Source organism: Camelus dromedarius, chromosome 4, assembly GCF_036321535.1.
Source record: "Camelus dromedarius isolate mCamDro1 chromosome 4, mCamDro1.pat, whole genome shotgun sequence".
Taxonomy (NCBI): domain Eukaryota; kingdom Metazoa; phylum Chordata; class Mammalia; order Artiodactyla; family Camelidae; genus Camelus; species Camelus dromedarius.
The window spans coordinates 15492068-15503792 of NC_087439.1; the positions used below are offsets into that span (position 1 = coordinate 15492068).

Genomic DNA, 11725 nt, shown 5'->3' on the forward strand with positions numbered 1-11725 from the left:
GGTAAATTTAACTTTGATACATATTACCATCTAATGTACAGTCCATATTCAGATTGCACCATTGTCCCAGTAATAATCTTTATAGAGTTTTCCCCTTCTGATCCATTGCATTGTGTTTAATTGTCATGTTATGACATATTTGATCCTCCCCCTCTCTTCCTATCTCTATATTTGGAGATTTTATATTAAGATATGAGTCTTTCCTTCCCTTATTTATCACTGAGCACCAACTATTTAGCACTTAAATGGTTAGCATTACATTAAGCCAAAGGAGGCCAAAAAGAAGTAGAGGTGAAATTTCATATTGTGTCATCTCTTAGGAAAACAATATTTCCATTCATGAAATGACTAGACTATATCTTTAAAGCTATACATAGTGAAATGTGAAATAGTGTATCTAAGCACTCGGTGAATTTAGAGAAGAGAGCAAGAAGGAAGGAAAGAAGGGAAGAAGAAAAGAAGGAAAGAAAGAAAGAGAAAAAGAGCACTGAAGAGTCTGGGCTAGCACCCAACTCTCTGTACCAAGCCCCACATTTCTCTACTGGATCCCTAGTAGAGGTGCAAACTGGTCACCAAATTTTTTAAACTCTCTGTGGAATGCTACAGTGGTCCTTAGATTGAGAATCATTGCCCTAGAAAACATCACAGAAAGCAAAACCGTCTGTGCACACTTGTGCATTCTTCTGATGTTGGCTGGACCTATTTCTGTTTGCAGGTTTGAGATGTTTGTATAAACCCCCAAGCACGTCATTCTAAGTGAGGATTCCCAGCAGGTGGAATCCTCCAGGGAGGATTTAGGTTACTGTTCAGTAAATCTGTAATATACTTTCATTCAATAGACCGAAGTATCTCAACCTCAGCACTACTGACATTTTGGGGTGTGCCTATTTGGGGCACCACTGACATTCTTCGTTACGGAGTGGTCCTGTGTATCAGAGGTGTTCAGCTCCCTTGTTCTCTACCTGCTGGAGGCCAGTAGCACCTTTCCTGTAGTGACAATGAAAAAAGTATCTCCAGACATTGCCAAGTGTCCTTTGTGGGGGAGGGGTCAAATCAGCCCATTGAGAACAACCACATTAAACTGAGCCCCTCAGGAACAGGGGCCATAATTTTTTTTTTTTTTAATTAGGGGGGTTGGTATAGCTCAGTGATCAGCACAAGGTCCTAGGTTCAATCCCTGATACTTCTGTTAAAAAAATTTTTTTAATTAAAAAAATAAGAACAGGAGCCATTTCATTTATCTGGCACAGAGTAAGTATGTGATAAAGATACAAGGTAATGAATCAAAGCACTAGATTTCTGCTAATTTGCTTAATTATTCCTACTATGTTTGCACTGAATTGTCTCCATTGCAGATTTTCTCAGGAATCGCATGAGAAAGGGTTGGGTGGACTCCACTCTTTATGATGAAACTACATTTCAATCAAAATTCAAAGCCCTAGTTTACCAATAATAAAACACAGACAGATAAATCCAGCAGGGTATGCAGTTAGTTTCAGAAGATTTATTCTTTTCATTTATTTAAGGAAAAAGATCGTTGACAGTTTAAGCCTGGCAGGGAAGGTGGTGGGATGAAGGCAGCTGACACATCCCGCCGACAAGAGGAAAGCCCTTGTGAAATATGCAGAGAAGCTGTTTTTGGTGCCCATGAGGGAGTGATCGACTTGGTCTGTGAGGAAAATTGAAGGGTCAGTCATGCTAAACCATCAGAGATGTCTTAGCTGCAACAAATGCACATTGTGAAAAATAATCTTTAACTTGTTTGTTTTTGTCAGACAAAAGAAGCGTGAAAAAATTGTGTGCGTGCAGAATCACCATGTTTAAAATACTGTCTTAATCTGATTAGGAGTGTTGGTAGAGGGGGAAGTTGGGTAGGGGGGGAATATGTGGGAATTCTTTGGACTTGCCATTTAATTTTGCTGCAAACCTAAAACTGTTCTTAAAAAATAAATACAATCTGTTGAAGAAAATGTTAACATTTGCTAAGATGTTAATGCTAAGTTTAGTAGACTCTAACCACATTTTTTCAAATGTTCCTATTTCATGTGTCTGTCTTGCACTTAATAACGTCAGAAGTCTTACTGATTCAGTGATAACAACTGCTCCAGGGAGACCTTAATGAGGCAAACTCCTGGCAGGGGGAGAAGCTGAAGTTAAGGTCATTCTAAGATGAGTATTTTCTGAGAGTTTTAGCTGCCTGGCAGCACCCACAAACTCTTGATTTTGAGAATAGCTATTTTATATCTTAGTTGAACTGCAGTTCTAAACCCCGGAAAGCACAACACAGAGGACTTGGGAAGGTGACACAGCATTCTGGGTATCTGAGAGTTTGCAAGTTTTAGCTTCGTGCATGCTCAACATACGCTCTGCCACCAAGCTGCTTCCCCTGCCTCGCACTCCGGCCCCAAGGTTTAGCTTTTAAAATCTACCCTAACATCCATAGAAGCAAATAGCTCATGGCTTTAAAAAATGAGAGAGGTTTAAATGTATCTTTTAGGGTATTTTCAACAGGATTTACACGCCCTTACCTCCTGTCAGGCAGTTTTTTGGTTGCCACACCCTTTCATTAGTTGATTCTTGAGTCACTGCCACTTTCCAGCTGGAACAACTCTCCTCTTCATTTTGCCACCTGTTAATCCTATCCTGCCACACTTGCCGCCCACCTGGAATAGCTGACCACTAGTTTGATATTCTCTAGTAGCTGTCACAGATGGCACATAGAGTAGGGTTCGATAACAACTGTTCTGTGTTTCCTGTTTGGTCCCTATGGTCCTGCATGCTCAGCAACTTTTATGCACTCAACAAACATGTGCACATTCAGGATAATCTTATAGGCACTGAAGATACATAGGCTCCACTGTCGAGAGGATTTTTCATACCCTTCAAGTCAATAGCACATCCAATTCATCAGAAAGTTCTATTTTCAAAACCTAGCTCAAATCTGCCCATTTCTCTACATTTGCTGGACTCCTTATCAAGTCCAAGACACTGTCATCTCCCTCAGGACTCCCCAGATAAACTTTTGATTTCTCCCTTTCTCTGTCTCCACCCTTCCAAATGGTAGTCAGAGTAATTTTTTTTTTTAAATGTAACACCCAGAATTTTGTCACTCCCTTGCTTAAAACTAGTCAATAGCTTCCCATTGCACCAAGAAGAAAATTCCAACTTTTTCCACAAGACTCAGAACTCTGCATGTTGACAGAGAGTCAACCTCTCCACTCCCATCTTATACCTCTTCTTGTCCACCAAGGCCTTAGCCACACCTGGTCCTCTCTCTTAAATAACCTGTTGTTTGCTCCTACAGCTGTTTATGTTACTAGTTCAGTCTCAGTCTTCCAAACAAAAGTTACCTCCTTAGAGAAGCCTTTCCTAAAAGACTTTTGAAGACTGATCTCTCCTAGTTACTATCACATCTCCATGTTTTGGTTTTTTTTTTCCTTCAGAGCACTTCTCACAATCTATATGTTCTATTTTTGTTTTTGTTTGCTTATTTATTGTCCTCCCACCTCTAGAAAATAAGCTTCAGAATATAAGGGCCTTATTTATTTTGTTTATTGCTGTATCCTCCAGTACCTTGAAGTTAAGGTCATTCGAAGATAGTCCAGTGTCTTGAATAGAGGATGGAGCACAGCAGGCACTCAATAAAACTCAATAAATATTTATGGAGTCAATGAATATATTCCCCATGTTGTCCAGCAATGGTCATATAAGGGAGCATCAATAAATAATTTTTGATCAATTGCCATATGAACGCCTATGATAGGGAACAACACCTTTTCCGAGTTATAATATCTTTGAGTTACAGTTTGTTCTTCAGAATATTTTGTATGAAGAATTACAGTGCTATATAAACTTACATTGTGCAATATTTAGTATAGTAAATAATATATACAAACCTGTACTGCACACTTTGTAAAAGGTGTCCTGTGCATAAAAAGGCACCTTTAAACATTTAAAAAATTATTACATTATGAATAAACCTTGCTTATTAACATGTCTTTTGTGAGCTCCAGGAGCAAAAAGGAGGCCCCTGAAGCCCTGCCTGCAGACAAGATCCCAGATTCATCTTAGGGTTTCTCAGGGATGTAATTCTGGCCACGGAAGCAAGCCCCCTTCCACAGAATTGCTTCCCAGGAAGTGCTCTCTCGCTTGGTTAGACAGGTGAGAGGGTTGTTCTTGTAGCCACAGAACACTCTTGGGAATAAACCAGGCAAATCAGAGTGGTAAGAAGGCTCGTGGAGAGCTGCTAGCTACTAAGGAAAAGGCTGAGTTCTTTCAGGTCACCATGTATAAAAATCTCCTTTTTCTTAGGGTTCCTAGCATAGTAGGTGGAGTCTTCTCATTCATTAGTTAATTTTACCAGAGGGGAGAGGGGCTCTTTCATGGCTCTAAAATATATAATCCCGCCTCCACCTGACAGAGACTCAAAAGTCAAGCGGGGACTGGACAAATGGAGCTTCTGTGACATGAACTACTAAATGTGGACAACTCATGCTCTAGATACTTTCAGATATTAAAAAGTTTATTTTAGTCTAATAATCATAGAACTCCTAACTCTCATTCAATTTAAGCTTCACCCCTCTGCCGGCCCAGGGCTATTGCAGGACCGAAAGCCTGCAGTTGGGAGGGGAGCTTGGCTGGTTTCCTTCTTCCCCATCTTGTTCTACTTTCTCTCTGCCACCAGACTATGTCTGTTAGGAAATACGGCAGAAGAAGGATGCCAGGTGAGGGACAGAAAAGGTCTTACCTGAAGAGACTGGCTGTAACATGACATCTGTGCCTTCTGGAAATGGTACAGTGGTATGCCGGAATCTGCCTGTACCAACTCTCAAGAGCTAATTGTTCAATTATCAGGAATTTGGAGTGGTTGTTAGATCCAGCCATCATTAAAAATTAAATTATATACAAGTTTACAATTAAATAAATGTTGTAAAATCAAAGATAATACTAATTACCTCCTAATTAACTACATTTTACTATTATCTATGTTCCTATCTTGAGTGTATTTATGTCTACTGTACAGCATGGTGGAAACACTTTACAATGGTGTCCTATTGTGCATCTTTTTCCAACTCTATGTTCAGTGATGTCACGCTGATCACCTGAGGTTGGCTGTGGTGGGAATCAGAATCCAAGGAATCATACCATATAAGTCAGAAACACTACAAATGTGGACTCTTTTCCGGGAGATCTGGTTGTTAAAACTTTACTAGATCACAAGTGGCATGGTATATTTGAAACAGGTCTTCATTCTCATGGGATTCTTCTGCTGAAAAATGTTCCCTGTAGTTTCCTCGGCATTGTCCTGTCTTGCCTACTTGACCACTTACAATTCTCCCCTGAGTAGTTCTCTGTGAGGAATACCCCATCCCTCTAGGCAGCCCCAGTTGATAGAGTCACTCTTAAGAAACCCAGTATGCCTCCTTCCTACATAGTCCATTTCTGGCCCCGGAGAAATTCATCTTCATTTTCCCACCTGGAAGTATAGGCCATTCTCATGAGGATTCTCTTTCCTTGTCCTGAAGACAGAGCAGCAAGCCTCCTATAGACTCTAGTTGCCTCCTTTTGTCCCCAGACTCAAGCACTAGTCCTTGTGTTGCTGACACTCAAGAGAACATGGGCCAAGACCTTTGAATGCTCTCTTGAAGTGCCTGACTGCCCCCGTGCTTGCCTTGAGGTGGGGAGAGGCAACCTCCCAAATCCCTATGGGGATGCTGATGGGAATATTCAGATCACGTGACAACTCTCTGCAAACGAATACGTTTCCCATCTTTTGCCTCTCCTCATGGATTCTTAGTCTACATATACAGCCTGGATACGAGTGAGGCACTGACAGTAAAACTGGGTTAGGACACCCCCTTTACAGTCTAATACCTCACCTTAGAACAGGACTGTCCTTGCTACTTATTGTTTAGTCTGTGTTTTGGGGCCCCTGCTTAAAGCAGGAGACAATACAAAGAGTCACATCTAACAACCTGTTAGACAGATCATAGCCTCAGTTTGCTTTTTTCAAATTTTCTCATTTAGGAGTTGAGGCAACCGGGGCTGTTCATGAGCTGCATGGGCTGAGGAAGTGTTCCAGGAACTGTGAGGCTCAGTCTGGGTTGTTCACTGCCTGCCTCACAGTAGATGGGAGTGCAGGTGTTGGTAGAGCCAAGGTTGTAGCGGGTGAGTGGTACCAGGTATAGAGTATCAGGAGCAGAGCACGAGACAAAGATGGGAGATGAGAACAAGTGAGCAGCTGAGGAGGTCAAGATCATGTTGGGGAATGGATGTGGCTGTCAATGCTCAACCTGCTGGCCTAGACCACTCAGCTGGTTGAAAACACTGGGTGGGCATGGACAGTGCCACTGTAAATTCCTCAGCATGAATTAGATGGGGCTTCTATTGTCTCCTCTAGCTCCTTACCAATTATGCCTTCACCAGTAAGATATAAAAGGAAGCAATACTCAAGTGAGACCATACATGATTTACAATGTTGTGTTTCTGGCGTACAGAATAGTGATTCAGTTATACATATACATAAATATATAATAATTATATAGAAATTGAATATATTTACTCTATATTAAAATAGGTTATAAATAATAGATATATAGAAATAGAAATAAATATACTCTTTTTCATTATAGGTTATTACAAGCTATTGAATATAGTTCCCTGTGCTGTATAGTGGGATCTTGTTGTTTATCTATTTTATATACAGTTGTATCTGCAAATCCCAAACTGGTAAACTTTTATGAGTGCCCAGAGGTTTAGGATTCTGGTCCTTTTACCCCCCGGCCCCCTGCCCTGGGGGTCTCATTCACTTGGAGGCACAGTGAAGGGAAGAGCATGGATATTACAGCCAGGCAGCCTGGGTGTGACTCCCACTCTGGTGCCCATCCCAGTGACTTTAGGCAAGTCACTCAGCCCCGAGCAGACTTCTTCCAGTTCTTTGATCAGTGAAATGGCCTCCTATCTCAGGTCCTTTGTCCCATCTGCTCCTTCTCTGTAATGCCCTCCACTTCTCTTCTCCTCACCAGCTATTACTCATCTTTCCAGGCTCATCTTAAGTATTACTGTTTCAAAGAGACCTGTTTCAGGTTGATCCTTCTCCCTCCTTCAGTCTTTTTTTTTTTTTTTTTTTTTTTTTTAGGTATAGTCAGTTTACAATGTTGTGTCAATTTCTGGTGGAGACCATTTTTTAAATGAGCATCAATTTGGCATCTGGCATGATACAGAGTCCTAAAAGGATACTAAACAAGTACATTTAGATTCAATATTTCCTAGTTTAGCAAATATCTGCCTTAGTTAGAGAATCACTTGTCTATAACATGATTTCCTTGAGGGCAGGTCCCATGTCTTACATAGTACCCCAATAATCCTACCACACTGGTAGACATCAAGTAGATGCTCAATAATTTCTGACTTACTAAAAGTGTGTCTCTCTTACTGAAAAGCTCTTAGGTTCTCCTCACATACAAATCAGAAGTCCAAACTCCTTGGACTAGTTTCCACAACATGCTGCACCCTCCCCAGAACTCACTTGATCTGTCTTAATTTCCATTACTTCTCTCCATGTATGCCGTGTTCTGCCAAATGTTTTATAAGTGGCCTCTGGACACATTTTTTTCCCTCTTGCTCATGTAGGGGACCAGAATGTGCCACCCCAGATTACATCACTTCGGCATAAGGATTATTTTGGGCTGGAGGCAAATGAGAATCAATACATGCAGAAAGAAGCCTTTCTGACTAAAAGCAAAAACTTCTGAAAAATAAGGACTGCCATAAATCCCCTCTCCTTGGCAAGTCTTATGGCCATGAAGAAGACAGAAAGCCAAGACGGACCTGCACAACCAACCTTGTCCCATTAGCTGCTCCCACACACACCTTCCCACAGTTTGCTTCACTTGAAAGTCTGAAACTCTTACCCTTTGTCACATCTCTATAAATTTTTGTTGTTTTGTTAAGATGCTATATATTAGCCCAAGTTCTAACCACCCATTTGAGTTACTCTTCATTTGCCCTGTGTTAAAAATTGTTTTTCCCTTGTTAATCTGTCTTTTCTTTTGTCAGTCTAATTTTACAGGGCCCCAGCCAGAGAACCAAGGAGGGTAAAAGGAAAAACGAATTTTTCCTGCCCTACACTCATATTCATTTACTCTCTTAGAAAAAAAAAACTTTTCTCTACCCTACTCCCATCAAAATCCTACCCATCATTAAAATGAAGCTCAGATCCACCTGTTTTCTAAAGCCTTCTTTACACTTACCTGAAAAGACCATGCCTGCAAAACTCTGGTCCATGCCCTCAGGAGCATGGCAGTGAGTGGTCATCAGTCAAACACTGTCTTGGAATGCCTATTCTATGGATGCTTGGAACTTTTTTTCAGATCTCTGTTGATATTTTGCTCCTCCAACCTGCCTGTAAACCCTTTAAAATATAGGACTTGATTGTATGCAGTAAGCCCTTAGAACCTTAGGTATCTCAGAACTACTCAAGGTGATGACTTCCATTATAGCATATGATTTACACTGTAAAATGCAGTAATTCAAATTCAGTCTTTTATGTACCATAATAAAAAATGTGAATCTCAATCCAGTAAACCAGGTGTTATACTGATGCAAATCAAATCAAATATTTACTGAGCTATCTGTCCAGCATTTTTGTAGGTACTACAGAGAATATGATGATAACGTACAAGCTACAAGAGTAGACTGTTGGTCAGGACTTGATCAATAACTGCCAGCTTCCTGAGTTTTTGCCCTGTTTCCAACTTAGGACCAACCAGAGAAAGGCAGATCTGTGCCTCTCACCAACCACATAGGTTGCATTGCTTCTGTTTAGCCTTCCTCCAGCATCCCCACGCCAATAACTAGGGCATACCTGAAGACTTTTCTGCTTTCTACTATAAAGCTTTACCCTTCCCTGTCTGTCTTTGTGCTTCTGCCAAATGCAAGTGCTGGGGGCTGACTGCCTTGTTATAGCAAGGTCAAAGTAAGTATCTTTTGCTTATTCTCATTTGAGTGTTATTTCCACACTTGGAATTCACAGAATTACTATACGTGGTTTCAACCATTAACTAGAGGCTCCAAAGACTCATGACGCAGTCGTTTGTAATTTTACTAAGGCTTCAATTTGAAATGTAATCTTTGACACTGGTGTACAGGAGAGTTAGTTAACTAGTGACTGCCCTGTACACATACAACCTTGCTTTTATATTCGTATTGTGACATATGTACTTACTGAGGAAATTGTAGTCTCTGTATTTTGGGAGATTTTTTTTGAAGGTTGGACTTAATAACTGATGAATCTTAAGGGTCTACTATTTCGAGATTTCAAAAGGACTATGAAGAGTAAAAAAGAAACGACTGAAAATGAAAGATCAATCTTTAAAGTCTGTGACACCATGGTAACACTGGTACCAACAGAAATGAAGATATGAGAAAAAATAGGCTTAAAAAGGTCAAGAGATAGCAGGATGTTTAAGTTCATTCAACAAACACTGACTGCCAGCTCTTATTAGGCACTATTCTAGGTTCTGAGGCTACAAAGGAGGACAATATAGGCAAAAGTCCTTACTCTTATGGAATTTTTGAAAATGTAGACAGTTGGGATTTGGTAGGGAGGGGAAGGTAAAGATACAGGTTGTTAAGAGTTAATCACTTAGAGTAAGAGTTAAAGTTATATCAGAAAACCGTTTTCTAAGACTTTGAAGTTACTAAAGACTTGGCCTTGGGCAAGATATATGGAGACTAGACTTATTTACAAAACAGAAACAGACTCATAGACATAGAAAACAAACTTATGGTTGCGGAGGTGTGTGTGTGCAGTGGGGTGGAGGAAGTGGGGAAGGGACAAGTTGGGAGTTTGAAATTTGCAGATACTAACTACTATATATAAAATAGACAAACAAGTTTCTACTGTATAGCACAGGAACTATATTCAGTATCTTGTAGTAACCCATAATGAAAAATATGAAAACAAATAAATGTATGCATATGTATGACTGAATTATTATGCTGCACACCAAACATTGACACAACATTGTAAACTGACTATACTTCAATTAAAAAAACTTATGAATAAAAAAAAAGATATATGGAGACTAGAGAAATGTCTGAGGTCAGGATAGAGCTACAGCACAGAAACCACAACAGGGTCTGTTGACTCAGAGTAGTCCAGAGGAATTTCCCTTAGAGTGTGCTGGGAAAAAATGTTAATGGAAGATTAACCTAGAGTTAGAGGCACTGTCCTTTAGCAGATGCTCTGGAAAAAAGTGGTAATAATGGTAACATATTAACATACCTTTACAAAATAATGACATTTGCATTATTTAATTAAGAAACAGATAAGGGTATCAGCATATTTATAGATTGAGAATTGAGGCACTGTAGAAAGAATCCTCAAGATTACACAGCAAATTGTGGTCAGATTAAGTATTAGAACCTAAATTTCCTGACTCAGATCCTGGGAGGTATTCATAATTCTATTATTTTTTTTTTGGTCTATGTGTCATAAATATAGCATAAAAATCCTTAAGCTTATTATCAGTCTGACACCCTCAAGAGAGTTAATGAATGAAAGAAAATAATAAAGCAGGTACTGGGATAATCTGATTAATGTCTGCTACCAAATTTCCCCAAGTAGTAATTTTAAGCAAATGGCTAAGACTTGTCTATTCTGTATGATAGGTTCTGAAAAATTCATTAGAGGAGCTTGATGCTAATGGTTTATTAGAAATTGACTAGATGAATACCAAAAATGTCCATTGGTACTGTTTTACCAGTCATTTGAAAAAAATTCAACATATTCAATTTCAGGAAAACAAGAGATGCTTTACAAAGTAAGAAATGAACTACATTGTGACTACAGAATTTTTTAAATTTAATTTCTTCGCGCCATCCCATAAAGATGTTACAAATGCGCTGGTGGTAGAAGTCTCCAGATAAGTTACAGAACCTTTTAGTCTTGTTTTCGTTTTCTAAATACATATCAGGACCCTGGCCAAGACTTTTTTTCTTATGGGATATTCAAAACATGATTAAGAAAAAACCTGTACAGTTTAATAATTATTCACATTTGTGGAGTTCTACATGCCACGAATAAACTAAACCCTTCACACTTGTATACTCATCTAATCCTGGCATATATACAAAAAACAGATGAGGCAGATACTATCATTATGTCCACTTTTCAGATAAGGAAACTGAGGGCGGCTAAGTAGCTTGCCCTAGGGGCAAAGCTAATTCCAAGAGCTGGGATCTAGTTTATATACAAAAGTTTCCAGAAGGCATAAGTTCGCCCAGGCCACTTTGCTTTTAGAGCCTCTTCTCCAGAAAGGAATATCGACTTTCCTGGCCGAACGCGGTAAGAAACGGAGTTGCTAGCTCTTGTTCTAGTGCGGGGCCATCTGGAGGCTCCGCCACCTCCCTCGTCCTTCGCTCCGCCCCAGCCACCCACGCCCGCGTCCCTCTTCTCCTTGCACCGCGCCCTGCTTCCCTTCTTCCTATCTCCACTCCTTTCCGCCACCGCAGCCGTGTCTCCTGGGTCCCAGCCCAGCGTCTAGCAAAGGCCGCGCACAGCCCCGCCGAGCCACCCTAGAGGGGAGCCCTCCCGCGGTCGCCGTCGCGTCGTCGTGACGTAACCCGCGCGCCGCCGTGTCGGGCCGGGGGCGGGGCCGCGGGGCAGGCGGGCTGGCTGGCCGGCCGGGGGCGGGGCCGGGGGCGGGGCCGGGGCCAGGGT

At 40.8% G+C, this 11725-nt stretch overlaps 1 long non-coding RNA gene across 1 annotated transcript in view; it reads left to right on the plus strand.

The window, feature by feature from the left end:
* LOC105089078 (uncharacterized) overlaps positions 1-1965 on the plus strand; it is a 97770-nt gene extending 95805 nt beyond the window's left edge. The window contains exon 7 of the long non-coding RNA XR_010380556.1: positions 1527-1965. This is a non-coding gene — a long non-coding RNA (uncharacterized LOC105089078). The remainder of the gene's footprint in view (positions 1-1526) is intronic.
* Positions 1966-11725: the final 9760 nt, after the last annotated feature.